The 6,479-nt window shown below is 37.6% G+C and overlaps 1 long non-coding RNA gene across 2 annotated transcripts; it reads left to right on the forward strand.

Annotated features, from left to right (window-relative positions):
• Positions 1–395: 395 nt before the first annotated feature.
• LOC110895908 lies at positions 396–6,239 on the forward strand. 2 transcript variants are annotated; one of them, XR_002567438.2, is made up of 4 exons: positions 396–2,459; positions 3,187–4,306; positions 5,536–5,583; positions 5,927–6,239. It is a non-coding gene; the product is annotated as an uncharacterized LOC110895908 (long non-coding RNA). The 2 variants fall into 2 exon arrangements; XR_004874933.1 differs by having other exon boundaries at positions 397–2,459; positions 5,536–6,239.
• The last annotated feature ends 240 nt before the right edge of the window (positions 6,240–6,479 follow it).

Below are 6,479 nucleotides of genomic sequence, written 5' to 3' on the forward strand. Positions count from 1 at the left end.
GTTGTTCGGGTCATAAGCACGGTTATGAGGATGCATTTTTTCATTTTGTAGAAGGAGAATTGAAGATGATATTAGAAGATGTGGTTGAATGTGGTAAAAAATTGGAAGAAAAATGTGAGTTTTATAGTGAAAAAATTATTTTTTTTTCTAACATAGCCGTTGGCCAACGGCTAGTTTGGTTTGGCCATTGAGAGCCCGCCATGTCAGCTTGTCAAGACCGCCCCACGCCCGGCTTGAAACCCAAGCCCCAAGGACCACGCCCCAACCCAAACCCATCCGGGATGATAGCTTGAACGTTTTTCCCCAACCCACGCCCAACACAAGCCTCCTATCACATACCGGCTGAGAGTAAAAATAGTTTAAATAAGTACACCTAACCCATGATTACGTGTCACTGAAGGTTGCCAGCCATATACGAGTGGCTATGGTGCACAGATGGATCTGTTGACTGATTGTCGCAGAGTGCGAGACATGATTTTGCCCTTTCCAAACACAGTTGGGTAATCAGAATCCAATCCATGGCTGTTGATGATAAGAAGGAGAGTCTATTTCCTGTAAGTGCTAACACAACATCTGTTGATCGTTACTCTACTGGCTGTTGTTTTCTGCACTGTAGAATTTAGGTCCATTTTCTCCTTACGAATTTGGGACTGTACAGATTTCCTAATGTCTGTTGCTACAGATCGGCTGTTGAACCTAATTATTCCTTCCATCGCTACCAGCAGTTGTTTTCTGCCTTGAAAATTTGGTTACCAACTTGGGACTGACCTAGTAATTTCGAGTTCATTCATCATTGCCTAATGTCTGTTGCAATGTGGAATTTTGTTTACAAATCCAGTCCAGGACTGTAGTTACTAGTTTGGAGTTCATATAGTGGCTGTTGCTACGGATCGGTTGTTGATGCGCCTTCAACGGCTTCTTCGTGTTAAAGCAGATCGCTTGTTAACGACAGTAGGCTATGATTACGAACGAACATGCTCCTTCATCATTCAATATTCTCTGTATGTCAGTCTGTATAATTGACCCTCTATGGCGAATTGTGCACCTTTCAGCTCCTCAATTGATCAGATTTCTTCATGAAGAAGACGAAGAGTATGCTAGTTTAGATGCTTATTGGCTCAAGTCTTTACCTCACGAGCTTCAAACTCTTTTGATCAGTTTATATGACAGTAGAAATTGGAGCATTTTAGATAGACATATGTGGGATCAAGTGAATAAAGATGAACAAGTGAAAGATAAAGTTAAACACAAATTAGCTGCTTACTTTCCGGTTCTCATTGATGAAGCTCCAAGAATCAATGACGTTTTAGAAGAACTAAAGATGGTGATTGACGTAATGCTAATACTTTGTTGCGAGTTTATGGATTCGACCTAGGAAATTTTCGTGTTTGATGATGTATCAAGAAGATTACTCAAGTGTGGATTTACACAAAGGCAGCTTGAGCTACTCTCGTTGGCAGGAAGATTACCAATGAAACAGAATGTTGATGAGAAAGAAACCGTCGTTGGCTTTGAAGAGGACACGGTAAAGCTACTTGAGCGGCTAACCGGATTCTGGAGGTCATCCCGATTGTAGGAATGGCAGGGCTTGGTAAAACCACATTGGCTAAAAGATTATACTGGGATCCGTATGTAGTATATTTTTTCGATATACGTGCATGGTCCTATGTTTCTCAAGAATATGTGAAAAGGGATCTTTTACTAGGTATTTTGAGCTCTGTAGTCGAGTTTACAAACAGAATATATAGCATGAGGCGATGAGCAGTTAGGGGAACAAATATACAGAGGATTAAAGGGTCGAAAATATCTGGTGGTCTTGGACGATATAGAGCGTGGAAGGAGTTGAAAATTTATTTTCCAGACGATAGAAATGGAAGTAGGATAGTGCTAGCTAACCTCACGTAACATAGACTGCGCTTACGGACCGCACGTGAAAGCTGGCGTCTGTTACAAACAATGGTTTTCGAAAATGGAAAATGTCCTTGGAGATTATATGACGTTGGAAAGAAGATATCTGCAAAGTGTTATGGTTTGCCTCTTGCAATCTCTATAACTGCCTGCCGGACTTTTAAGAAGTAGGTGGACGAGAGCATATTGGAAAGAAGTTGCTGAAAGTTTAAGTAATTACATTGTGAGAGACCCTAATCAATACATGGATACTCTAGCTTTAAGTTACAATCACATTTAAGGCCATGCTTTCTTTATCTAGGAGTATTTCCTGGAGATTGTGATATTCCAGTGCACAAACTGATCCGGTTATGGGTTGCTCAGGGCTTCATAGATCAAAGCGCGAGTAAAAGTTTGGAAGATTACTTGATGGATTTACTTGGGAGAAGTCTGGTTATGGTTTCCAAAAAAGGCGATGATGGACAGATTAAAGCGTGTCATGTTCATGATCTGTTGCGCAGTTTGTGCATGTGGAAAGCAAAGGAAGAGGCGTTTTCTCCTATAGAATACAGGTATCAGTCATTTTACAACTTTGTACTTATTTTATAGAGCTGAAAAAATGGGCAGGTTTGGGTTTGGGGACATGGGCTTGGGTTAAAACTGTGCATTTTTTTAGTATGGCTTGAAAGAAGATGGGTTGGGTTCTCAAAAAAAAAAATATATATATACGATTAAGAAACTATATTAGTACAATAATAGTCTAAGTTTTAAAATAAACAATTTACAAAGTTGTACGTTTGGTTTTAAAAAGCGCGAGGCGCTTTGGAAGTTGCATTAGGGGATTGAGGCCCCCTCATGTACTTCTGGGTCAAATTTAGGGTGTGTAGGAAGGAGGCTTACACGTAAAAACAACCAAACGAGTGAATAAATTATGAAAGATTCAATTGATAAAAAGGTTGATATGTAAAACATACGAGACATGCGCAACTTTTGGTTGTACATTGAGCACCACCTCACGTATGTGATGCATGAGCCTCACGCTTTTTTATACCATGTACTTGTACGCATTGAAACAAGACTTTGGTGATTTTCAACCCGTTTCAATTTTAGTTTGTTTTTTAATATGACACAATTTTAGTTTGTTTTTTATTATGACCTGTTTGAGATAAAACACAACCAAATCAACGCATTCATAAGTCAATAGGCGAAAAATTGACACCCTAATCTTTTCCAACTTGCAACGTGTGTTTAGACAACATGATCCTGATCAAGTAGAAAATTGTCATCAATAATTGACAGGTACGGGCGTGTCTCTTCAGCAATTTCTCCTGTTCCAGCTGCAGAAACTGAGAATAATATGCCACCCAGCATGTCTTCAGAGCATTCTACTCAACATGTTAACTTTGTTTGTTCTATGCTGTCCCATAGAATTGGGTGAATGTTTTCAAATGGGTTTGCCTGTTGAACCTGACACTTACAAATTTCTTAGATATCGAATGCATCTTTATATCCTTATTTCCTACGGAAATATTAAATCTCGTCAACTTGAGATATCTAGCGATTAAATCTGAAGACGGGAATCCAATATCCAACCTCATACACCTGCAAATCTTGATCATATCATCAACCAACCAATAATATTGTTCTACCTACAACTACATGGGATATCAAATGTCTAAGGCATCTTTATATTGATTAAATCAGGAAAAATTCTTATTGAAGACTTCTCTTCTGAATTCATAGGAATATTAGAGAATTTGCAGACTATTTCTGGTGTTTGCCCTTCTCCTTCTTGTTTAACCCGAACTCCCAATCTTAGGAGGCTCGGTTTTAGTGGACCATTAGTGTCTACTTCAGGGGTATTGGAGTTTCCAAATATACGCTCATTGAATTGCCTTCAAACGTTGAAGTTATCAAATACCATGAAATATCATGCACCAGTGGCCCCCTTATGTTTCCTGAAAGGCTTACAAGACTAACCTTATCAGAGAGAGACTTATCTGGGGTGGAACGAGAGAGATTCAAACATTCGGGTTGCTACCGAACCTTGAAGTTTTGAAACTGAATGTTAATGGTGAAAGATGGGAAGCAAGCGATATTGGGTTTGGAAACCTTAAGTTGTTGAAATTACAAGATTTGGATGTTGTGAAATGAGTAGGCAATTTCCAAGGCTTCAACGGTTGTTGTTGTATGCTTCAAGAGATTCCAGCTGGTATTGGTGAAATCTTGACGCTAGAATTGATTGAGGTAAGTTGGTGTAGCGAATTGACCGCTCGATCTGCAACAATGATTCAGAAGGAACAAGAGAGAAATGGAAATGATTTTCTTAAAGTTTTTACTTCTGTGCATAGAGAGAGGAAAAGACCAAGTTATGATTGATTATCAATTGGCTACTTGGCTGACCGTTTTTGGTGGCAAGGTTAGTATTTTTTTTTTTTTAATAAAGCCATTTATATATCTGAACAAGTTCTTTGATCACTTTGTGGGAGTAGGGGTGTAAAAAGAACTGAGCTGAGCTCTAGCTCGACCCATTTAGCTCAATGGAACTTGAACTCGGCTTGTTTTGAGCTCTATTTCCAAAGCTTGAGCACGGCTCATTTCATATTTAATTATTTATTGATTATTTGATTTCCTCAATTTATATACACATTTATAACTATTTTTATATATATTTATGACTATAATATAAAAATAAATTCTGTTATTTGGTTATTTTTATATATCTGAACAAGTTCTTTGATAATTTGGTGGGTGTAGGGGTATAAACAAGCCAAGCCAAAGTTGAGCTCGGCCCATTTAGCTAAACAAAGCTCTATCCGTTTCAAGCTCTATATCCAAAGCTTGAGCTCAGCTCTTTTGTTATTTTTGATGATTTAATTATTTTATTTATATACATTTATAATTTTTTTTATATATATTTGTAATTATATTTTTAGATATATAACATTATATGTTTTTATCATAATTTTATATATATAAATATTTTGACTACGTAACATATAATAATCATACTAAATGGAAATTATTATATTTAAATAAATAATAGGCTAGTTTCTTAGGCCTGAGCTCGTTTAAGCGAGCCGGTATCAAGTAGCTCACGATCAGCTCAGCTCGTTACACCCCTAGGTGGGAGCATCATCACACCTATACTTTTTCTAATTTGAATAAAACCTTTTGTAAAGTTCAATATTTTGGGTTCTAAAAGTAAGTTCAGCAGGTTCTTCAGCAAACTTTTGTTGTTTTTCTCGGAATTATTATTTTGACCTTGGGAATTGTCCCAGTGGTCATGGCAATGAAGGAGACCGAAAGGTCTCCGGTTCGAATCCGAGCCACCCCGAGTTTTCTATTACAGTGCATTTACTCCAGAGAACCTTGGTTCTTGTGAAGTGTGCAACTCCTGTCAAGTGGCAGGGGGCTGGAAATTTTCTCGGGGAGAGCCCAAGCCAAACTCTGATGCCTTGACGGGGATCCGGTTAAGACAACCTAAGTCAAGCGGCCGGAGTAGGGGGCCCCTGTTTGTGGGGGTGTCGGACATTCCGTCTGTTGAATAAATCTGACCTTTCAAAAAACAAAGATTATTATTTTTGTTCACTAACTTGCTAAGCAGATTAAGTCCAAATTTGATTTTATGATATTTGGAATTTACAGTTTCCAAGCTGATGGAACCGAGACTTATCTCTATCCTGTGGGAATCATGTAAGTGATATTTTCACATACAAGGAAGGGGTCGTTTGATACTCACTGAAAGAATAGTAATGGTTCAAAGGAATTAGAGTTATTTGTATTGTGTTTGGTTTGTAAAGTTGTAAACGATATTGGAATGTAAAGAAGTTATAGGAAGGATCGTTGAATCGGAATTTATTCCATTCCAATTCCTTCCATTTTGAAATCAAATACAATTTTGGATACAATTAGTTCCAATCTCTGGATTCTGTTAACCAAACCGGGCATAAGTTTTTAAGTTATACTTTTTTTTAATCTATATTGCTATTTTGCAAACTGATATGTTCCATTTTTCTTTCCTTTTTGGCATTTGAAGTAGATCGACTGATTTTGTTTCTCAGAGCGAGGATGTTCGAAACAGGGGTTGACGGATTCTGTGCTGATTGTTGAAGGTGCGGTTTGGGATGACCCAAGGGGGCACTTAGCCGCCTGAATGCACTAGTAACAAAGTCGAGACTTGGCAGTTGGCTTCATGCTATTATTCTACTTGGCATGATCCTTCAACCAATGTGTTGTACATAAGTGTTATGCACAGGTTCAACATAATATATAGGGTGTATCAACTCTTATATTTACTTTTTTTTTGTGTTATAACTTTTCCTTATATCAAAGGCTAAATTATTTATAAATCCCAAAACATTCATAAATTATAACTAGTAGGAAGCCCGCACGATGCGGCAGGAGCTACAATTTACAATGTAGCACTCATTTCTGGTTAGTTTACCAATCTTCTCGTAATATATTGTATAGTACGTATGTTAATTTTCTTATTATTATGTAATATCTTACAACGCAAGTCAAATTGTCAATCCTCACGTGCTACATTCTTATTCTTATCAAGCAATATAAGGAATAGTCTTCTTTCACTG

Source organism: Helianthus annuus, chromosome 12 (assembly GCF_002127325.2).
Source record: "Helianthus annuus cultivar XRQ/B chromosome 12, HanXRQr2.0-SUNRISE, whole genome shotgun sequence".
Taxonomy (NCBI): domain Eukaryota; kingdom Viridiplantae; phylum Streptophyta; class Magnoliopsida; order Asterales; family Asteraceae; genus Helianthus; species Helianthus annuus.